The sequence below is a fragment of the Dipodomys spectabilis genome, unplaced genomic scaffold (assembly GCF_019054845.1).
Source record: "Dipodomys spectabilis isolate Male_0828 unplaced genomic scaffold, ASM1905484v1 ptg000421l, whole genome shotgun sequence".
NCBI lineage: Eukaryota > Metazoa > Chordata > Mammalia > Rodentia > Heteromyidae > Dipodomys > Dipodomys spectabilis.
Genome location: NW_024871098.1, coordinates 3,311,030 through 3,336,170, shown reverse-complemented (window position 1 = coordinate 3,336,170; position 25,141 = coordinate 3,311,030). Strand labels below are relative to the sequence as shown.

At 34.5% G+C, this 25,141-nt stretch overlaps 1 non-coding gene across 1 annotated transcript; it reads left to right on the top strand.

Annotated features, from left to right (window-relative positions):
• The first annotated feature begins 9,717 nt into the window (after positions 1-9,717).
• On the top strand, positions 9,718-9,819 carry LOC122097320. The gene has a single exon (XR_006145527.1). It is a non-coding gene; the product is annotated as a U6 spliceosomal RNA (small nuclear RNA).
• The last annotated feature ends 15,322 nt before the right edge of the window (positions 9,820-25,141 follow it).

Sequence of the window (25,141 nt, the reverse complement as noted above, 5' to 3'; positions counted from 1 at the left end):
ACGTGTTTCAGAGAAAACTTAGTAAAGGGAAAATATGAAATTTATATTGCTTATAAATACATTATCCATGAGTACATTGAGTTCAAACTTTGTACGTTCTCTGTAAATTAAGGTGTTTTTTAAATGGCAAGAAGATTCTCAGATCATTTTTTTGTGAGGTTATGTGTTGCGCATTATTTCCCAAGTGTACATGAATTAACAGTAAGGGAAACAATAGCAATTATAGGAGAAAAAGAAGTTCTGTGTTTAAGTATAAGGGTTCAATACACTATAGAATGCCAGAGCCTGCCAGCAACAAAAGGGAATACTGATTTATGGGGCAAGGATGAGAAAAAAAAAAGACAAGACAAATGTTACGGTCCAGAGGTCTGCAGCTCAATACTGCAGCACCATTTATTTTTAATTTTCCCTAATATATACTGTTAGAAGTAAAGAAGTAGCATATGGTTACTATAATCCAGAAAAACAAGGAAAATTTCAGTAAAAACAGAGTGCAGTAAAAACAAGACAAAGTCAACTGGTTAAAAGTAAAACAAACTCTACAGACATAGCAAAGCAATCCCAGGCACCTGGTGTCTTTCAAGTAAGCCAGTTCCTTGTACGTGCCTTCAAGCGAGCACAAGGGTCAAGATGACCTTTGAGCTTTACTGTTGGCTCCCAACAATAGAAGACTCTACAAATAAGACAACATTGAAACAATAAAGCCAAGTCCAGTATGTAGATTTATGAGAGTAATATAGAGAAACCATTACTCCTGCATGGAACACAAAGTATGAGGCCACTCCCTTTCTAAATCATGCTTGCTAACCAAGCAACTTTATAGATAGTAGAATGGAAGAAAAATTCTGGTTCCAATGCAAGTCAGATATAAGAGCATGGACTTAACAGGAAAAAAAGTCCATCTTGAGAGTGCAGGGATTATACTAGCAATGAACTGGTGGCTAAAATGACATTTTTTTTCTTTCCTTTACACATATATATATATATATATATATATATATATATATATATATATATATATATATATATATATATATATATATATTGGTGGTGGTAGTGGTCTTGGCACTTGAACTCTGGGCCTGGGCACTGTCCCTCTGCTATTCAGTGCAAGGCTAATGCTTTACCACTTGAGCCACAGTACCACTTCCAGTTTTCTTTTTTTTTCTTTTATTCTTTATTGTGAAAATACTGTAAAAAGGGTTACAATTAAGAGTCTTTGGGATTTTCCTACCCAGGCTGGCTTTGAACCCCAATCCTGAAATCTCACCGGCACCCAGCTTAAGATCACATTTCTAACATTGTACACTCAGCATATGTAATATGTATGTTCATCTATCTTTATATGAATTCTTGTGTTAAAAACTGGGCTATAGCTTAAACTTCACACTCACAAAAATGTTTGTAGTTTAAAAGTTTATACTACTGGAGAAATTAAACCTAAGAATGTAAAAGAGTCTGGGAAGTTCAGCTTGCATCCAGCCTGGACAGAACAGTCTTTGAGACACTATGTATAATTAACCAGCCAAAAGCTGGATTGGAAGAATGCCTCAGGTGATGAAATACCAGTCATGAGCAAGATTGATGAATGAGACCTGAGTCTTTTCCATACGTACATACAAACATACACATACACACAGAGGCACATTTATGTGCACACACAAATACATAGATGAAACAACTCTCAGAATATGTGGAAAAGTTAAAAACAATAAAAAATATGTCCTGAGTAAGACTAGAATTAAGGGCTATGTTTTAATATTAGAAAGTCTTCAAGTAAACTTTCTTCAAAAAATTTGAGATTATTTGCCTAGGTTGGGATCAGAGATAGTAAGAGAGTCATATAATCAATGTTACAATGATTGGATCCATGGAGGAATAAATCAGAGACCGCTGCATGTGCATCTGAAAATGTTCATATCCTGTGTCAAATGTTAGAACATCTTTGAAAATAGTCCATGAATAGTCTCAGCAGTCTAGTGGATAATATCACTGGGGAAGTTCAGAATTGCTAGTCTGTATCAAGATTAAATAAACCAAGAAACTATGGCTGGGCAATATAATACAAGCCTAGAATTCTAGCACTCAGACTAAGACAGGAGATTAGAGAGTGTAATTACATAGTGATACCTAACCTGGACCAGGTAGTATAATTCAGTCTTAATAAAACAATCAAACAAGAAAGTAATACACAGTCGGAAGTCTGGGCTAATTTTGACACTATGTTTTGAGAAGTCACCTTTCTTATTGAAATGCAACTCATATATAATCCTCAGTTGTGTTTTAAATGCTCTCTTCATTACAGAACATTCCTACATGCAAAATGGCTCATGATTCCAATCCAAAATTTGAAAAGTAAGTAATCATCATTCTGTTGATTCCAAAGAAATGATGAAGGATTACAAAAGCTTAAGCCTGGAGAAATAGCAAAGTTTGTCTAATGTAGGACTGTAGATCTTGCCAAATTAGAATTTAGATTTAAAATATTTTGGTTTTGTATGTAATTTTATATTCTATAGGATACTACAAAATTCTTTTTAAGTAGAGGTTTAATTGACAAATTCAAAAATGATTCTTGCACTCTATTTGCTTAAGATATTCTTTCAAGTGAGTTATAATTAGAATTTAGTTAATAGATAACACCAACAGTTCATGTATAAAATGATAATGTGAATAATGTAGACAGAGTTGCCAATAAATATATAATATTAATTTATAAATTTAGAAAAAGAGCAAATTTTTGGACCTGGCCCTATGGCTCAATTGGTAGAGCACTCGATTTGAGCTGAAGAGTGCAGGGAACGCGCCCAAACCCAGAGTTCAAGCCCCATACCGACAAAGATAAAAGAAAAAAAAAGAGAATTTTTTTTATTTTTGTTGGTCGTGGGGCTTGAACTCTGGGCCTGGGCACTGTCCCTCAGCTCTTCAGCTCAAGGCGAGCACTCTACCACTTGAGCTACAGCACCATTTTTGGTTTTCTGGTGGTTTATTGGAGATAAGAGTCTCATGGTCTCTCCTGCCTGGGCTGGCTTTGAACCGCGATCCTCAGATCTCAGCCTCCTGAGTAGCTAGGATTACAGGCATGAGCCACCAGCGCCCGGCTAAAAAGAGCAATTTTTTGAGGCTTTGGTATAACATGGTATGAACAGGATAATTGTGTGACATCTTCTTTCTTCTACTTGTATGTAACACAGGAATCAGTTTCCTTAATTATGTACCTCCGTATACAATGAGAAAAAAGCTAGATTTTGGGCTTGAACTCTGGGCCTGGACACTGTCTCTAAGCCTGTTTATGCTCAAGGCTTGTGCCCTAAAACTTCAACCTCAGTGCAACTTTTGTCTGGTTTTTGCTGAGAAGTTTATTGGAGATAAGAATTTGGGGAACCTTCCTGCCTGGGTAGGCTTTGTATTGTAATCTTCCGATCTTAACATCCTGAATATCTATGATAGTTAAAAAAGTATAAATATAAATAATATTTCCAAGTGTTGTGATCTCAGAAATACCAGTGGGGGAAAAATGATGCAACCCAGTTTATTGTTGTGTTCTTTCCAGAACACAGAGGGCATCACATTAGCAGAGGTGTAGTATATTTTTTCACAATAGAGATAAGCAATTCGTGATGTGAATTAAGGGAATTTTAAGGTGCACAATATAAGTTGAAAACTGTTGGACTATGATGACTTTATGGCATAAATCTTGATTGATGGTCTTAGAAATAATAGCTTACTCTGATAAACAATTGCTTACTCTTGAAGAATTAATTATTACCGATGCTTCATAGTTTTATTCTCTACCAGAATGTGGCTATTATTCTGTTGACTACTCAATCTGTAACACCCCTTTGGAAACTGCATCTATAACATGCAAACAGGTACTGTTTTGAATCTCTCAGGTATGGAATGATCAGAATTTGAAAATGAATAGTTAACAGCCATAGGAATTTTGAAGAACAAATACATATATTGTCCTCTTAACAACTTATTTACTTTTAAAAGTTGTGGGTTTCCATAGAATTAAAACTGTTTTCAGTTTTAATATGAGAAAGTACTAAATTTATTCTTTTTTCAAATTATTGGCAAGTATAATGTGAAAATATTGTCTAGTTAGATAGCATTCAAGTTGATTGTCCTCTATTAAAAATGGGTAATTAATTCAAATTAGATGTCAAATAGAATTTATTTTTTAAAAGTTACTACATAAAGAATAATATTTATTATACCAATACAGTGAAATTTTATTTCATGCAGCTTATTTTTTAATTTAATTTTATTTTCAATGTGATGTACAGTGTGGGTACAGTAATTGTAAGGTAGTGAATACATAACTTTTCAAACTTGTTACTCCCACTCTCATTTTTCTGTTTTTCTTCACCCCTTACTTGTGACAAGTTTTGATGTACATTTCCAGCATATTTTCTTATGAGTATTGCTATTACATTGGTTATCCTTGGTCGTTTGTCTTGCCATTTTGTTGTTCCTCTTCTCTTCCCGAATTAAGGTAAATATATACACAATACACAGGGTACCCAAATCAAATGCAGCAGGGGATAAACCATAAGGAAAAACACACAGAAAATAGAAATCACATAGTACATTAAAAACAACAACCGCAAATAAAAACCTGTTTCCATATCTTGAAGTTCATTTTGCTCAGCATCACCATAGATGGTCATATATATGCATAACAAAGCAACTGGAAAATAGTAGTTTCATGGACACTATATCATGAAAAAAACATGTGAACTGTTTTTGATGATAAAGGTAGAATTAGGATTGGTGAATTCGCAATTCTGATAAGGGAATTTTAAAAAGTTTTAAAATTATGACAGGTAAATTTTAATTGTACAAACTTTTTTTTAACAACTTAGCCTATTAAGAAAATTTAAAATTGCCTGGGAAAATAGGCTTTCATGCAAACAAATACATGGAGACTTAGTTGATAGAGAGCAATGTGGGTGAAGGTGCCTCATTTTCATACTAAACAAACAAATCTCAGAAACCTTGCTATAAATCATGTAGGGTCCCTTGAGAATTGTCCTTACCCAGGAAATATACTCTCACTGTGTTAAACAAGGTTGTAGTGGAAGTTAAATTCCAAATTCTTAAAAAAAGATATCAAAATTTTTGAATTGACCTTTAATTACCAAACAGTAATTTCCTGAAAAAGATAATTTGATAAAAATATTTAGGGAGAAAGCGCCCTCCACAATGAAAGAAGGTATTGGGTTTACACTTTTCTGATTGTAATATTTTCCACAATATTTTTGCACGTGAAGCACTGAAACACAGAAAAAAATCTGATTGGATAATTCAAACCAATGATTTCACATTTCTAAGTAGCTCACAAAATATAATAACCTTTTTAACATGAGATAGTGAAGACTTCTCTTATTACATAAGCCAAAAAGTTTGTGGATCAGAAAAAAATTGAGCAAATTGAAAAGGTAAGAAAATGCGTTCTTTGAAGCCCTAGCTAAGCATATTGGCTTGAGCAGTGGAGGGAGGCCAAAACATTTTTATATACATGTGTTAATATTTTTGCTACCTAAAGTGATTTTTCAGAGCCTATTTGGCTCACTACAATGCAGGACAGATTGAATGAAGACATGAAAATAAATTCCACATCCAAATAAAAGAGAAACCATGAAGATAGAGCAGTGGGGGAGGCCTTATAGTCCGTCAGCTTCACTAGACTTGAAGCCAAAAAGATGTGATTAATTGGAAATCAGGCAAGAGCTAAGAGGAGGACATAGAAGTTGGACATAGAAGTATTATCCATTTTAACAGACACTGTCATCCAAGGTATGGGTGATTTAACACTATTCTTCTCCATACATATTGTTGAGCAAATGCAAGACCAAGAGAAAAATAATCTATTGAAATAATTTTGTAAATAACAACTTCACTGTTCGAGATTTGGTATCTAAGGAGAGTCTTAAGAGAAGATAAAAGTGGAGTATTTTCAGTTTCCTCTAAGCATCTTGTTAGCAAATTATAACTTTGAGTTTAGAAGTGATTGAACCAAAAAGTTGAGGAGTACTTATTTTTGTGGGCATTTTAGACATAAGAAGACTTTCAAGGTAAAAGAAAAAAGTATAGCTAAATATTTGTGATCACAGCTTCTTGGACTGGTTTTTGGAGACAAAGTTTTACATTATACTTTGTCCTCATTAACATAGATGTTGGGATTTTGTGGCAACCAAATGCAAGGAGGAAGTTTAATGGACTCACTTGGACAAGTAAACAGCATGATAGACATAAAATGGCCAATAATATTTAGAGAATTAGTTTGACCAATTACTTTGCCACAACAAAGAAGGAAAGATACAGTTCAAAATCACTTGACTTAAAAGTATGAAAAAAGAGTAGTGAAGAGAGATGAGAGAAAACCTAGAGGACTCTTTTCTCTCCAGTGTAGTAATGGGTTCTTGATCTTGTTTCTTCCATTCTATTCTCACAAGCTATAAACTGTGTCTCAGGACTGGAGTATCCAGTTCAGACAAATAAAACTCGCAGAAGAAAATATTTGCATTAGATGTAGGTGATTTATAACCTTAGGCAATGTATTTAAATTTGTTCAAAATTCTCCCCTAACCCAAACTGCCCAATTTGAACACCTTTGGTTGCTTTTCCAAAAGACTGCCCTTCACCAACTATTTAAAATTTTGAGAGGTCATATACATACTCTCTAGAGATTTCCTTTTCGTTGTGATTTTTGTGTTTTTGTTGTGTTTTTTTCACTGAATTTCAAAAGGTCATGCAAGTGTGTTACAATTAAATATGTCCATATAATTGTCCAATGCTCCTGAATCAGAGTCACTTCTATCATTCTCAACCAATCCCTTCTCCACGATTTATTTGATTTACCACTTACTTTATCATATGTGTACATTGAGTATTCTAGCTGTACTTGCCCCTTGTTTCATTTTTCATTACTTCTGTATCTTTTCTATTATTCATTTCTTGTTTCAGTTTCCTGATAATCATTCTGTTAAACTATCTGGTAATAGTTTGAAAGGTTTATATACATACCATTGAGTTTCAATTCTGCATATACTTTAATAGATGTCAGCTTATATTTCCATAAATTATTCATCTGCCATAACAATTTGCAAGACTGGAGATGTGAAGCACCTAGACATGATTTTATTCTCATCCATTTGGAAGATTCATCTTAGTCAACAAGAAAGTTTAAAAATGTCTTAGAATGTATTCCTAACTACCAGTTTTTATAAATGGCTTTGTACAATGGTTTGTGATTATTTTATTTTACATGGGATAATATTTTCTACTACCTATAAGTTTGGGAAAAAGAAGAAAATTAAAATTTACTACTATATAGGAATATGATAGAAATAGATGACAGATTTCATGTTTGTCACATCTCTGATGAGTACCCATATTCAAGACTTAAAGACATATTTCTTACTATGCTAGGCAGATTGAGAAAACATAAAACAACATATGATAAGGCAACTATTCGTGAGTTTTTAAAATATATCTTATTATGTGATGAAATATTTTAGTTATTGTTTAGGTTTGACATTTGGGGGGCTGATCTACTTAACACATTTCTGGAAGCCACCTACTGAACAACACAAATGGTGGGTGGTATTATTTCTACACTTTTGTGAGTGGTTGAACCGGTTTGCCATTAGTTCTGGGTAAATAAATCAGCTCTATTGTAACTTGCAGCCTAGACTTGAAAAAGTTGCAATGTCACTAAGCATCATTTACTAGTCAAATGTTATTTTGGCGAATGTGATTTTTAAAAGTTTATTTGAAAAGAAATATATTTTCATGAGATTAAATGTAGGTTATCATTGGTTTGAGAATGACAACATTTTGATACAACAGAACCAAGTTTACTGAAGTACCAGTATTTTGAAGAACTAAGGATCGTCTCAATTAATGTTTTTCTGAATTATATTTGACCTCTAAGTCAAGTTTTTCTAGCCTTGGTAGACTGATTATGGATCTATCGTTCCAGCAACTATTTTTTGGCCTACTTATGCTAGACTGAAATCTTTCATTAATCATTAGTAGAGGGGCATTAAAAATAATTTTGTGACATTTGTGAACTTTTTCACTCATATGGGCTGGTCATCTGTAAATTGAAAGTTTGAATTACTGTACTTTCTCTCAGATTTTGTGATCTCATTTTTCATTTTAAGTTGCCTTGCAGTTCACAATTGCTTACTGCTAATTCATTTGTCATAAAGAAGTGGAGCCCTTAAATATTATAGGAAATGAGAAATTGAGATGGGTCTTCAATTACTTTCTGTTGGCATGTTGCATGGGCTTAGGTGAGAAGTCTTGCCCTCGTTATCTGATAATGTAGATAACTGGGACCTGGGATCCTAGGACCCGTGTGTCTTGCAGAAGAATAATACCTATTAGACGTTATATCAGCAAAATTTGGGTATGATCAGTAGGAATGCTTCAGAAATATGGAGAAAAACATTTTGGGACCAACGAGTTAAAACAATAAACAGAGCAACAGAGTAAAATCCCTTATAGATTAGAGGAAAACAACATTTTCTTTTACTAGGGGAATTCAGAAGACCAAGTACACTTAGAAGGTATCACAAGTTTATACCAAAGACATTGCACTGATAATTTTTGTGTTCTAATATATATTCTAAGCCTAACTATTTATATTCCAATTTATTTATTGGAATAAATATCCATTTATTTGTCAAATTATCAAATAATTCTGGTAAGATTCACTGTGTGAAATATAAAATCAGCACATATAAATATAAAATATATAACTATATTTAATATAAGAAAATGTTTTGCATTGTTCTGTTGTGGTTACGGTATCAAAGGCTACTCTGTTTTAAAATAGTACTCCATTATCTCTATCTCAGTGTTTGGTAGAGTTAGACCTAAAGCTTTACCATTTGTAGATTTACAGCCTAGAGGCAAATGGAAGCATTGTGATTAAAACGTTACCAATTTATGACCTAATGTACAGAAGAAACAAATAGACATCTCCTGGAGATATGGAAATATTTGGTGATAGAAAGGCAATAGTGTAAGTTCCTGCTTGGTTGGAAGGTCGACAGGCCAGCACATTAGCTAATCATGCATATGAACAATTTTTGCACCTTCTTGGCTTTAGCTACTTTTGAAATGTTAGGTATAATAAGCAATTATATTTTGATAAAATACCTTCTAGCCTGAACTGTTCTGTTTGAACTGTTCATGTCTCTATGATCCCTTGTAACTAAGATTAGTTTTGTTCCAGTAAGATAATCTATGCTGTCAAGGTAATATATCCTGGTTGGTCTGTTCCTACAAGGAAGAAGTGTAAAGGGTCAGAGAGACATATGTGCCAGTAAGACCTCATTTGGGAAATTTTAAGCTGCAGAAATTTAGAAGTAGCTCTTAAGCAAGGCTTACTTTGAATCCATTAGCTCCACAAAGCTAACTCAGTTGATAAAGCCATCACCTGTGGACCTAGCTATAAATGCTTCAAAGTATGATCAAAACTAAAATGAAAAACACTTAAAATAGTCATTGACAAAAAAAATTACAAATGTGAGCAATCAACCAAGCAATATAAGTTTTTTCCAATATACTCAGAATTTTAGAGAAATATGATCAATAGCATTTTTTGGAACAATATGGTATTCTTGTTGGAAATAGGCAAACAGGGGTATATGCCTGTATAAAGATTGCATCGTTAATTACTTAAATTTACAGGATACTATATTCTTCAGCAGTACGTCTACACATATTACAACAATAAAGAGATTAAGATGGCACTTGCAAAAAGATGTTATGAAAATTTGTGAAGTATTCCATATTTTTTATTCTTCAGATGTAAGAAATGAAAAACTGGAGCTGGGAAGTTGGGTCAGTGGTAGAGCACTTGGCTTGCTTGCCTGAAGCCCTGGGTTCAATTCCTCAGCATCACATAAGAAAAAAGCCGGAAGTGACGCTGTGGCTCAAGTGGTAGAGCACTAGCATTGAGCTTTAGAGCTGAGGGACAGCGCCCAAGCACAGAGTTCAGGCCCCACGAGCGGACCCCCCCCAAAAAGAAAAAGAATTGAAAAACTGTTATTAAAAAATTGATGACAAAAATACAAGTCTAACAATGCATGTAATTAATTGAATTAAAAGTTAGTTTGACATCAGTGTGTTAAATCTACACCTTAGAAAGGCCTTTACATTGCATAACTTTTACAAAACTTTTGAAATTAGATAACATTGTCATTTTATCCCAGAGAAATAAAATAGTATAAGGACCTAGGGAAAAAGGAATCTTAAACTGTTTCTATATGGAATGCAATCTGAAAGGAAACATTTATTAATGAACCTATGTATTATAAAACAATGTAGAATTCAAAGTATTATATTGAGGTGAGAATGAAATAGATTATGGACATTATACAAACAGAATACAGAATATTTTAAAATATATTTTTTCATACCAGCACCAGAAATATCTTTAATTTCTGTATTACTCATTTCAACAGATAAGTTTAAATTATCTCTGATTAGAAAGTCACAAACTCTGCAGAAATCATTATAGAGATATACAAACAACTCTTGAATACATTCTGACATCAAAGTCAAGCAATTCACTTGGAAGAATACCATGGAATTCATGAATTTTTAAAGTAAGATATTGTTGTTGGTTTGTATTGTGAAAATATTTTGTATGGACACAAAGATGGACTGACATTTTTGAAATTTAAGAAACATAACCAAACCATTTTTGACTTAGAAGGACAATTTGTACAGCCTTCCACAACTTCAAAGAGGTAGTGATACATAATTATCCTTTTGTCAATATCAAATGCAGTTTCTTCCAAATTTTTCTTCAGACCTGGGTTGATATAATGGATCAACAGAAGGAGATCCAGCGTATCTTTGGTATTTCTATTCCCAGCAGCAAGATGCAAGGGGGTCAAGAGAACTTTAGTTTCGGCATTGGTATCTGCATCATGATGAAGTAAAAAAGAAGCCACTCTGGTATTATTCCACATATAAGTACTATGCAGGGGTGTCCTGCCATTCACAGTTATTGCATGAATATCTGCCTTGAGACACCTACTCATGGACAATGTCTACATGTCCACTGTAGGCTTCCCGATAAAGAGGGGTATACTCATCGTCATCCTTCGTATTCACATGAGTGGCCTTTTTGGAAAGTAATCTCCACACTGTAGTAAGCCGATTATTTTCGGCAGCCCAAAGAAGAAATTTGATTGGATACTTCTCCATTTTTTCTTGCAAATGATAAAGTTCCTCACTTTTTCATCTTGTTCCTTGTCTTCATCAGAATTGCCTGATCAGAGACTTTGAGTACCAGTGGGAATGAGGTGTCCATGTATTTCCCCAATAGTTCACGTTGGTTGAACTGGTCAGAAAAATCCAGAGAATTTTCTGCATCTGTTTTTTTCACCATGATTTATTTTCTCTGTTTCCATTTTTACTATTCTAAATTATTCTAGCTGGAGAGTAGGGAATTGATGGAGAGCAGAGGAAAGATTTTCCTCAGTATTCAAAGGTACAGACTCAAAATGAGGGCCAGTGGTGTCTTCATGTGCAGGTTATTCTAGGAATGAGAAAATAGGAAATAATGCCTTCTATGTAAATGATTTGGGAAATGGCAGAGCAGAAATTGAAATGATGCAACCAAAAATATAAAAGCAAAATAAATTAGGATAATTATGGAACAGTCATATTATCTATGAGAAGCATGAAGGGGAGAGAGGAAGAGAAAGACAGATGTGCAATGACCTACCTGGCCACAAAATCCATCCCTCATCAATTTATAAAGCAAATAATTTTATTTTTAAAAAAAGATGGAAATGGAATTTATGTATTTACTTGAAAATAGTAAATATATTTTTAGTAGCCTACATGAAGAGGCATAGCTTTGACCAAATTACAGACAAAAATCCAAATCCTTGATAATTCTAGTAACAGATCTGACTGAAATCATTTGAATTACACTTTTCCTATACAATGAAGGAATAGGTCCAGGTTAGGAAAACAACTAGAGAAGGCAGGCCAATTGTATCTGTGACAAAACTTTATGGAAAATGGTATTGAACATTACTTACTGGTGATCCATTTACGCTGGAAGTGTGATTCTGAACTATTATTGTTGTTGATTCTGAACTATTGCTTTAAACATTATATTCTCCAAGAAAAGGTGAGATTTAATTGATAGCAAATACTACTAATGCACTTTGACTTCTCATTAAGCACCTTCAATCATCAAAATCACCCGAAGACAGTAGACAGGCCTATTTTTTTGATGAAAACAAGTGTCTTTTAAAAAAAAAAAGAAGAAATTTAAGTATTCCTACAAAGGACTCCTATTTTACTACAGCATTATACATTTTTTCTAATGATGAATAACGATAAATAATGGATTGAGTAGAAAGCACTTAAAGCTCATATGTTCAATAGTGAGTTCTCTTATATTATATCATGATATTTTTTGTTTATGGTCTTAAGAAGAAATTTCCTAGCTTAAATTTCTGACAGGACAATGTCATCACTGTACATCTTGCTTCTATATTCTCAGTTTTAAATTACTATCTAAGTATGTGCATTAGATAATTATAGAGGAAAATGTAGAAACCACACTGGTGGCTCATGTCTTTAATCCTAGCTAATCAGAAAGATGAAATCTGAGGATTGTGGTTTAAAACCAAACCAAGCAAAGAAAAAGTCCTTAGATTCTGATTTGAAAGTAACCAGCAAAAGCTAGAAATGGAGCTGTGGTACAAGCAGTAAAATGCTAGCCTTGAAGAAACTAAAACAAAAAAAACCAACAAATTGTGGGACAGAGCCAGGCCCTGAGTTCAAGCCTTAGTATTAGCACCAAACAAATGAATTAATGAATTAATTAAAATAAATTAAGTGGTCACATGTGGCGAGGCAAGTAAAATGTAACACCCGTGGTGACGAGATTGTGTACTATTTTGTATTGAGGTAAATTATCATTGGTCCTAATCACTAATATTTAAGTTGAACCTTTTTTTACTAAACCCTGAATTTAGCATGCATGTATATGTGTGTGTACATGTGCCCACATGTGTGTATGTGTATATGTGTGCGTTTGCTATTGCAATATTGCTTGCCAATGTGGACAGGATGAGGCTGAAAAGAGCTAACTGTGTTGCAATGTTCTATTTATCAGTATTCTCTCATGTCATTTCAGTGGAACCACCCTTCAATAACATCATCATAATCGAGGCATTTACAACAATAAGTTAGATAAAAGAGATCACTTTCAGCTCTTATTGTATGTTAGGGAAGAAGATACAAACATAATGAGGTACTAAGTTATCACTGTAAGATGACTGTCAGTACAAAATATGTATTTGACCTCTTAAATTGGTTATACTTTTAACGTATACTCATGGAGTGAGTTTGACCGACTTGACCAAACAGGTATTTCTCTGTGTTTATTCCTGTGAAACACCAAGTGGATAAACTCTTTCCGGATTTCTGTTGAAAACAACTCTCTTTGTAAGATCGTATCTATTCTTTTCTTTTTTTTTTATTTTGAAAATACTGTACATAAGAGTTACAATTTCATGGGCAAGATAATGAGTACATTTCTTATCAAGCATTGTAGCCTCCTAATTTGTTTTCCCTTCCCATCACTTCCCACCCTCCCCCTGCTCCCCCACAATCCTCCCCCCCACCACTCACGAAAGTTGTAAAGTTCGTTTTCGACCTAACGACTTGTACATCTCATTGTTGCAATGGGTCCACCTGTACCCCTATTTAAACCATTTGTTTTTCCCTATCCCCTCCACAAATTATACTGACATCAAATACAGTGAAGGCAGGGATTATACTGTGCGGGAGGGACATACAAAGCAACAAAGAAATTATCTTATAAATGTGTTAGAAACAATCGCATGAAAGAAAAAAAAAAAACCTTTGAATACATATCTTAGGGTTCATTTCCCTAACATCACCTTATCTGACCTTTTGTGCTTGACTCAGACATATACTAGATATTGCAAATAAGGGAAACCATGGGACCTATGTTTCTTTGGGCCTGGCTTACTTCACCTAATATAATTTTTTTCCAAGCCTTTCCATTTCCTATCAAATGGGGCAATCTGTAAACTTGTTCAACCACTTTGGAAAGTAGTATGGAGGATCCTCAAAAGACTCTACATAGAGCTCCCCTATGACCCAGCAATTCCACTTTTTGAATTTACCCAAATGTTTACAAACAAGACCACACTAAAGCTACCAGCACGAATATGTTTATTGCAACATTATTTACTATAGCTAAGATATGGAACCAACCCAGATGCCCCTCAGTAGATGAATGGATCAAGAAAATGTGGTATATATACACAATGGAATTCTATGCCTCCATCAGATCATATCTATTCTCACTAAGATAATGAACCCTGTTTTTTATTAGGTTTGAATATCCCATCATTTTGACTGAAAATCACTATTGTGGATATGCTTATTAGATATACATTTCAAAAACAAAAAAAAAAGCATGTGTCACCTCCAGATTGTAGATGCATTTGAAGTTGTTTTGTAAATGCAAAGGGGTCTTCACTAACTGCCTTTTGTGGGAGTAACTTTCATAACTTTAACAAATAATGTTTTCAAATATCTTTTCCAGTATAAATAACATCCCAGAGAGAGTCTTGCAATTTCTCAAAACCCTTTGAATATTTTAGTATTATTTCAGTTCATTGACTATAGAGCTACAGACATTTCTGAAATAAATATTGTTAAAATCTGAAAATGTAAGTGGGTATATAGACTTTTTTATGCATCTTTTTATGAAAACCCAGTTTTCATGAAACTAAATGAAACAGAATATAAGAACATAATTTAATTAGGTAAGCTAATTATTAGTGTAGCTTTGTTTTCTATTAATACAGAAATTTGAATGTAGGTGATGTAGTTAAATTATTTCCTTTGTGTCACTGTGCTTCAGTTATTTTTAGAAATTTTCTAGTTGTAAGAGTGAATTTGTAGTATAAATAAAGGTCTTTAAAATGATTAGGATTAATCTTGTGTTTTGTGTCTTACTCCCAAGAAAATACGTTATTTTCAAGTGTTAATAGTTTGTCAATATCATTCTCATTATCATAAGGAATTTAAAAAATGCATTATTATTGTTGTCTTTTTAAACCAATTGTATTCACAAGTTAATTCATGCTTAGGTCTTGGTGTCTATGATTTTTAACCTCTCCTTCCTTACACTAATGATAGGTCAGATTGTATTTTTGAGTATATGAAAGGTAAAATATTTATCTGGGTCAAATGTGATTTTTATATCAGTCTTGCTTTAACAGCATGTTAAAGTAGTACATTTCTCTCAAAATGTTGGGTATAAAAAGCAATCAAAATACTTCTAATGGTAACCAACTTAGGTGAGGTACAATGTGGAAGTGATTGGTCCATAAGAGCTGCAGTGTGTTTCCATCAGGAATTGGGAAAGTCATTCTTTCAGTAAGACTGGTAAACAGATGGGGTAGAATATGATTTCTACTATTTTGAGCTAGCTGGATGCATTGGATCATTTCCACCATCCTGCACTATCTACAGGCTAAGATTGGAAGGATTGCAGAATCCAGACTAGCCACGGGAGGAAGCTAGACGAGTTGGTGTGCAATTCTGATGCCATTGAAGATGGGAAGGCTTAAACGACAGATCAGGTGCATGTTCTTGTGGAAAGAGAACCCCTATCCTAAAATTAACCACTGATATGACACCAGCAAGAAAAATATCCCAAGTTGAAATCCTCATAATTTTCCACAACCAAAATAAGTATATACATTTACATCCAAAAACTTAGTACAATCTGTACTTTGCACTAATATCAGCTTTATCTAATTATCATATGATGTGACAGAATAGTTTCTTTATTAAACGTAAGATATATTTGAAAAACCTAGAAAATTCTTTCTCACTTATTAAGTGCAATCGAATGTCAAATTGCCTCATTTCTTACATATTTGATGACCACTATAAATTCATGTTATGATTATTTTTAATAGTAATATATATATATTTATTACTTTATTTGTATCAGTTTTTAAACTTTTTGCTTCTCTGCTGAAGCTAAAATATCTTCAACATCAAAGTATACTCCTTGAGGTCTTAGGGCAGTTTTTTACAAAGTTTTTAACAATGGCTTCTAAGAATTCTTAATTGCTATATTATTTGGTTTATTATTAATTTCAATTTCATTTTATTTTAAAGGTAATGTACAGAGGAGTTATAGTTACATAAATAAGGTAATGAGTACATTTCTTATGGAAGGAACATCTTTATCTATTCCATTGATTTTTTTGTACACTCAAACTAAGAACTACTGATGCTTTTACTGTTGCTATTGATCAATGGGTACTTTTATACCCATGTTAATTTATATTTTCATGATTTTTACACATGTAAATAATTCAGACATGTATATTTTCTTTTAAAATATTTAACATGTGAATATTTAAAAATTATTTTCATAATTTTTATTTGGTTTTGAACTTAAATAAATTTATTTTCTTCTAGTTATATGCATAATTTTCCAGGTAGCAAATATTCACTGTATTTTCAAGAAGCACATACTTTACTACGAAAGGCTTCATTGTCTGGTCACATTTTGAAAATATTTGTACTTGAATTAAAAAAAAGAATGTTTGAGCTGGGCATAATGATTTCTGGCTTCCATTTTCTAGCTGTGCTGGGAAGTGTAAATAGGGTTTGTAATTTGAGAGAGCCTGAGAAACTATGAGACTTTATTATGAAAATATCCAGAGTGAAATGATTAGATAATACCCATCCCTAGCAAGATATAGAGCACCTGATTATTATATTCTAAATCTTGAGTTAAAACACCAGTAACATCAATCTTTTGTCAAAATAAAAGGATACGTGTTTCAAAATGTTCATTATTTAAAATTTATTTGCAAATGTTCTCATGTCTTCTATTTCTTAATTCTCAGTTTACTTAATCTATAAGAATCCAAGTATATTGTGACTATTTTATTTCTACTAAACTTTTAAAAAGTATGAGCCATATTATGATTTCATATATTAACATACTTTTACTATTTGTGATATGTTCCTGTTTAATATGATAATATCAATATTACAAATGTGTGTATGTGGTGTGTGTGTATGTCTTTTTGTGTTTATGTGTTTTTGTGTGTGTGTGTGTGTGCTTTGTTTGTACTTTGTAATGCTTAGGAGATCACACAATTTTTTCACATGTGCTAGGCCAATGGTTTACCACTGAACTATACTGTATAGTTAGAATCCAAATAGTGTTTTAAATTATGACTTTTAAACTTTCATTTCTAGTGTACTTTTTCAAAATTATATATGATAAAATGTGGTGCATATTCTATCCACATTAGCAATTTTTATTGTTATTTAGAATATTTACACTGCCTTTCCACTTCCAATCTCTTGTGTTTGTTATTGACAAAGGTTATACTTTGCTTCTTTTCTCTCTTTGTTCTTTTTCCTTTTAGAGTTTACCTATTCTTTCTCTTAATTCTTTGGAAATTATCATATTTCTATTACAATTTCTTTACAGGTCTATACAGTGCATTATTTCCTATTTTATTTTTTCCCATTGTCTCTGACTTTCAGTCTAAACTATTAGGTGGATTAAAAAGAAACTTCATTCAGGACAGTTTATTTTTCTCCTTCTCTTCTCTTATGACTTTCTGATGTTTGAAACACAATACCAATGACATACAGCTCCTATGTGGTCCATCATTCTTTCCCCTCTCACTCACCTCTGCTGTGCAGCTCAAGTTATCATTAAACTTTATTATGCTACAACGTTATCTAAATCTTCACTCATTCCTAAATTAATTTTAGTTGTTACAATAATTCTCTAAAAACATTTTTCTATATATGATATCTGGGATCTTGTGTTTTCACAAGGTGCAAAATATGAGTGATTATCAAACATCTAGATATCTCTGTAGAATATTGGTCCACCTGCTCAATAAACTCGAATGTAAATTCAAGGAATGCAGGTCAGTCAGAAAAATCTTGTAAAATGGTGTAATGAGACTTCATACTAACTTTGAATCTAATGACAATGTTTAGTAGTAATGACAACATATTTCTACTATAAGAACAGATGTATAGAGAATGTAACAGATTTGTCAAAAATAAATTCTTAGTTTTATGGTCAATAGATTTTGAAAAGTATGTCATGACATTATGAAATAAAAATAGAATCTTAAATGGATGTATTGACACTATAGCCTTTCTAGATTTAAAGAATGATCTTAGACTATTACCTCAAAGCTTTGTTTTGTTTTATTTTATTTTTTATCGGTCATGGGGCTGGAACTCTGGCCTTAGGCGCTAAACTACAGCGTTTAAAACAAATATGTCATTTCTGTTTATTTTGAGGCTTTTTTTTCTGTTTATTTTGAGTTTATACAGAGATAACTCAATCAAAAAGGCGCTTTCAGTTCAAGGGAGTGCCCTACCGCTTAAGCCACAGCACCACTTCTGATTTTCTAGTGGTTTATTGGAGATAAGAGTCTCATGGACTTTCCTGCCTGGGCTGGCATTAAACTGTGATCCTCAGATCTCAGCTGCGTGAGTAGCTAGGATTACAGAGGTGAGCCACAAGCACCCGGCCTACATCAACCTTATACAAAAATTTGATATAAAAATTATTATCAAACTAAATGTGATAGGTAAAAACCAATAAAACATAAATGTAAAAATAATGACATTGGATTAGTAAAGGAGGAGAAGAAGTACACCAAATGCAAGATGCTGTCCACACATATATGTAAATATAAATCCTGTGTTTAAATAATGAATTTATGACTATCGTGGCCCACTCTGGGGATCAATGTCAGATCCTGGGAATGGCCTAACTCCTTAGTTGCTCACAGACTGGTGAATTCACCTTGAACTATTTACCAATTAGTCTCCTTCCATTTGGAGGTGGCAGGACCAGGATTCCAACTGTGGCCTCCAGCTCCCACCACTTAAAACTGATGATAGGGAACTCACCAGTCTGTTCAAGAACATCAGCAAGACCTATGATTAACCAGGCATAAGTGGCTCTCACCAGGCCTCCTTGGTACTTACAAGGCTGTGATAGGAGGGTCATGGTCAAAATCACACTAGGCAGGAAAGTCCTTGAGACCCCTGTCCAACTTGTGCCAACAAAGCCAGAAGTAGAGCTCTGTGGCTCCAGTGGTAGAGAGCTAGCCACACAGGCCCGTACTCCACAACCCTATATCCCCTCTCCTCCCAACCACTGGGACCTGTGCCTCCCCCATGCCCCATGGTCTGGCCCCGGCCCTGCCACAAATGCACCCCAGGGATGGGAGTGGGTGTTGGCCCGAAGATTCCACCCCCATATTTAGCACCCAGTGTCCCAGGAAATGGGGAGATGCAGGGTTGGGTGAGGAATAGGCACAGCAGAGCCCCTGGCCTGGAGTAGTGGGTGCCACACAGTGGCGTATCCGCACCCTTCCTCTCCCTGGTGGGAACATGGTGTCTTTAGTCAGAGGTGGGGTGCAGAATGTTCACACCTACCTTCAGGGGTTTTTTCCTTATTACACGGGTGGAGGGTGTTGGATGCAGAAGATAGACCCCCCCATGCTGTGTGAGCCTTCGTCTTCTGTGCTGGGTCACCCTTTCACTTGAAGAGGGTCCCAGAAAAGCCCAGTAGGGAGGTGAGGGTGCTGGTGGTCAGAATTCATGGTGAATATCTGGGAGGAACACTCCCCACACACACGCACATATACCCGGCCTGTCCCGCCCTCCTCAGCTGTCAACAGTTCTCATAGGGTGATCATATTTCCCAGCTCTGCCAGCTCTGGCTGATGCTCCCTGTCCATCTGGTCTCCAACAAACTCCGGAGAGACACTGCTCTGAGTCTGTGTGTGTGTGTGTGTGTGTGTGTGTGCGTGTGTGTGTGTGTGTGAGAGAGAGAGAGAGAGAGAGAGAGAGAGGGAGAGGGAGAGAGAGAGAGGCAGAACGAGACAGAGAGAGACAGAGAGAGAGAGACACAGAGAGACAGAGAGACAGAGACAGAGAGAAAGACAGAGAGATCACCTTTCTCCTTGTACAGCCTGACTGTGATCAGGTGAGTGATCAGTTAGCAAATTGCAGGTGCTGCATGGAACTCGGGCTGGCTATGAGCCATGATCCTCATGCCTCAGCTTCCTGTGTAGTTAGGAGTATAGGCCTGAGCCACTGGCACCTGCTTAAGTTTAATTCTGACCTTCTTTCTTTCTCTCTCTCTCTCTCTCTCTCTCTCACAGGAACTGATTTGAATGGGTGCTGGAGGAGGTGGCCCAGAGTCCTCATTTGGCTAAAACCAAGGTGGCCCTCTCATTCTAGATGTGGGCTGAGGGTCAGGTGCTGTTTCACTTAGTCTGTTGTACCAGCTCCATGAGGTAAGCCCCTCTGTGCCTTGGCTAGACCGTGACAGTTATTCATTGTCCATCTAGCCTTACTGGACTTAGTATTGCATTACATGTACTTTTCTAGCAAAATTTTCTGGCCAAAGTTATGATACATAGTTACCGAATGAAAATGTAATGCCATCTTAAGAAAGTCCTTTAGGGCTCTGGGAAAGTGGCTTCATGGTACGGTGATTGCCTAGCATGCATGAAACCCTGAGATCAATGCCTCAGTACCACATAAACAGAAAAAGAAACCATGAAAATGGTGCTGTGCCTCAAGTGGTACAGTGTTAGCCTTGAGAAAAAAAAAAAAGCTGAGGAATTATTCTCTAGCCCTGAGTTTAAGCCCCAGGACTGGCAAAACAACAACAACAACAATAACAACATCAACAGCAACAACAAACATTTAGTTTGTAAATGCAAAATAAAGAACCCATACTTGGAATATATAATTGCTCCTTCCATAATAATACCTAACAATAATCCTTAATTCATGTACTTTACCTACATTAGGATAGTGTGTTGAAAAAAATGCTTTGTTCATTAGGTCATGGTAATTAATGCCAAGAATGTGCTTAGATGTCAGATGAAGATTAATTCTGGAAATTCAAAGATTCCAGGCTTTTGAGTGGTCACTGCTAATCACAATGAGAAGGGTAGTCTAAGTGAGATTTGGAAACCTTTTTGGCCAGTCTTGGCACCAAAAGGCAGAGGCTAGTTAACGGTTGTGACAGAACGGAAGGAATAACTACAGAAGAAAAGTATAAGTGATAGTATCTAAGATATAGCAGAAAGCGTTCTAGAGAGCCATTTTTGGTTATTGAAGAACTAGTTATCAACTAGTCTTATTCCTCATTACCTTTAGCATTCTAAATCTCTTAAGCTAGTTCTTAACCTTTGTTTGATAAATGTATCTCTTTCTATGCTGTTCTTTCATACCTGATCTCCTTTGCTTTCTAATAATCTGTCTTTCTTTCCCTATGAACATTTCCTGATACTAAATACTCCTACACAGATGGAAGAGGATGCTAATGCAAGGGTCCCATAGCTCATAAGTCATTAATATAACAAAATGGAAAAAGAATATATTTATTGCTACCTCAATTATTCTGAAAAGTTGCAATGCCATATAATTTGAGTCCGATTTCCATTCTTTGTCTAGGTAGTGTCATTAAGTGAACATAAATGCAAATATGAGCTGGGTGTTGGTGGCTCATGCCTGTAATTCTAGCTACTCAGCAGGTTGAGACCAGAGGATTGTGGTTCAAATCCAGTCTGTTCAGGAAAGTCCATGAGACACTGATATTCAATTAACCACCAGAAACCAGGAAATAGTGCTGTAGCTAAAGTGGCAGAGTTCTCAATTTGACCTGAAGAGCTGAGGGACAGCACCCAGGGTCAGAGTTCAAGGCCCACAACCAACAAAAAAGTGCAAATATGACTGTAAGTTTCCCCAAAAGTAATGATGGCATCAATACTAATCTTCTCAAGCAGAGAAAAAATTCCAAAATGATTCAGTGCACCTATTTTTGCTGAGTTTTTTAATTTATAGATTCTTTGTTGGACATATTCTCTTCTTTAAAAATTGACAAATATTAGCTTTATAATAAATTTCATCTTTTATTTCTTGGTTCAAGAGAGAAGTCCATACAGTTGAGGTCACTTGGATATCTTGCTATCTTAGTTCAAAGCCAACCCAGACAGAAGAGTCTTTCAAACTCTTATCTATAATGAAACACCAAAAAAATCCAGAAGTGAAGTTTTGGTTCAAACAGTAGAGTACTAACCTTGGAAGCAGGTGGGCAGGAAAGACAACTAATCAGCGACAGGGTCCAGCCTCTGAGTTCAAGCCCCAGAACCAGCACAAACTAAACAAACAAGCAAATAAAACAAACCCCAGGTATTTCTTTGGGACCCTACTTAAAGTTGTACTGGTCTAAGAAGAGTCTGTTTTTGCTGATGATACTCACTGGATCCTGCTTTTTTGGAATCCTTTTTGCTCCAGGGAACTCAGGACCAGACTAAAGGAATTGATAACTGAATCCTACAACAAGAGAATCAGCTCAGGAGTGAAACATCTGTCCATAAGACACTTTAAAACCTCCATATCTTTGTTTCTTTGCAGTAGAACACTATTAAAACAACGTTATTTCCATTTTTTCTATGCTGGCCTTCAAATGGCACATTGTTTCCTTTTGTAATACTCTCAAATAGAAGTTTGCACACGTTTTATATGAGTAAAGAACACACTCAAAACAGTCAATATCCTTCAAGCCTTGTATTCTTTTCTTGTGCAGTAAAAAGGAAAGGAAAAGTTAAATTGAACTTTGACATTCCTTTATGTTCAATTCCTCTCCTAGGATCAGTTTCCACATCCATTAACAATTACTTTCACTTACTTCCAGTTACAATCTATGGTAATGGGTTCTTGATCATGTTTCTTCCATACTATCTTCATAAACTGTCAAGTGTGGCTCAGGACTGGAGTATCCAGTTCAGACAAATACAACTTGAAGAAAAAAGATAAGGTTTTCAGCAGATGTAGGTGATTTATAATATTAGACAATCTTCTTAAATCTGTTGAAAATTCTCCAAACTGCCCTCTTTTAAAAGCTTTGTTTGCTTTTCCCAGGGCTGCCCTTCATTAACTGTTTTAAATTTTGAAGGGTCATATTCATACTCTCTAGAGATTGATGTTTGGTTTTGATTTTCGTGTGTTTCTGTTTTGTGCTTTTTTTGTTTTTTTCACTGTATTTCAAAAGGTTGTGCAAGTGTGTTACAATTAAATATATCCATCTAATTGTCCAATGTTCCTGGATGAGAGTCACTCCTTCTATCATTCTCAACCAACCCCTTCTCCAAGATTTAGTTGATTTAACACTTCCTTTATCACATGTGTACATTGAGTATTCTAGCTGTATTTGCCCCTTGTACCATTTTTCTTTTTTTATTGTGAAAATACTGTACAGAAGGGTTACAATTAGATGGGCAAGATAATGAGTACATTCCTTATCAAGCATTGTAGCCTCCTCCTTTGTTTCCCCTTCCTATCCCTTCCTATCCTCCCGCCACCCCCCCCCCCCAGTCTTCCTCCGCGCCTCACCAAAGCTGCAATGTTTGTTTTTAACATAAGCACTTGTACATCTCCCTTGTTCCATTTTTCATTAATTCTATGTCTTTACTGTTATTCCTCTCTGGTTTCAAATTTCTGATAGTCATTCTGTTAAACTGTCTGTTGATACTTTAAAAGGTTTATATACATTCCGTGGTATTTCAATGCTACATGTACATGAACTGATGTCAGTTTTTATTTCCACAATTCATTCATCTGCAATAACAATTTGCAAGACTGGAGACATGAAACACCTAGATATGATTTTATTCTCATCCATTTAGAAGATTCACCTTTAGTCAACAAGAAAGTTTAAAAATGGCTTAGAATGTATTCCTAACTACAAATTTTTATAAATGGCTTTGTACTATAGTGTGTGATTATTTAACTTTACATTGGATAATACTTTATTCTACCTATGAGTTTTGGAAAAAGAAAAAGAAAACTAAAATTTACTACTATAGAGAAATGTGATAGAAATAGAAAACAGATTTTGTTTGTCACATCTCTGAAGAGTACCCATATTCAAGACTTAAAGTCATATTTCTTACTATGTTAGGCAGATAGGGAAAACATAAAACAAAATATGATAAGGCAATTATTTGTGACTTTTTAAAATGTACCTTACTAAGTAATGAAATTTACTTTATTAGTTAACGTTTGGGTTTGAAATATGGGAGGATGATCTATTTAACACAATTCTGGAAGGCACATACTGAACAACACAAATGCTGTGTGGTACTATTTCTACACTTTAATGAATGGTTGAACCTGTTTGACATTAGTGCTGTGTAAATAAATCAATTCTATTTAACTTGCTCTCTACACTTGAAAAATTTGTAATGTCACTAATTATCATCTGCTTGTAAAATGTTATTTTGGCGAATGTGATTTTTAAAAGTTTATTTGAAAAGAAATACATTTTCAAATTAAATGTAGGTTAACATTGGTTTGAGAGTGACATTTTTATACCATAGAACCAAGTTGTACTGAAGTGCCAGTGTTTTGAAGCACTAAGGAGCTTTTCAATTAATGTTTTTCTGAAATACATTTGACCTCTAATCAAGCTTTCTGAAACTTGGTAGAACAATTATAGATCTACCCTTCCAGAAACTATTTTTTAACCAATTTATGCTGGACTGAAATCTTTCATTAATCATTAGAGGAGAGGTATTAAAAATAATCTTATAACACTTTATGATCTTGTTCACTCATATGGGCTGGTCATATGTAAATTGAAAGTTTGAATTACAGTACATTCTTTCAGATTTGTATCTCATCCTTCATTTTAAGTTGCCTTGCATTTCACAATTGCTTATTGCTAATTCCTGCATATCAAGAAATTGGGGCCCTGAAAAAAAGGAAATGAGAAATTGAGATGGGTCTTCAATTACTTTCTGTTGGCATGTTGCATGAGCAGCAGAGTAAAATCCCTTATAGATTAGAGGAAACATTGTTTTTTACCATGTGAATTCAGAAGACCAAGAATACTTAGAAAGTATCACAAGTTTATACTGAAGACATTGCATTGATAATTTTTATATTCTAATATATTTTCTAAACCTAATTATTCATATTCCAATTCTATTTATTGGAATAAATAAAT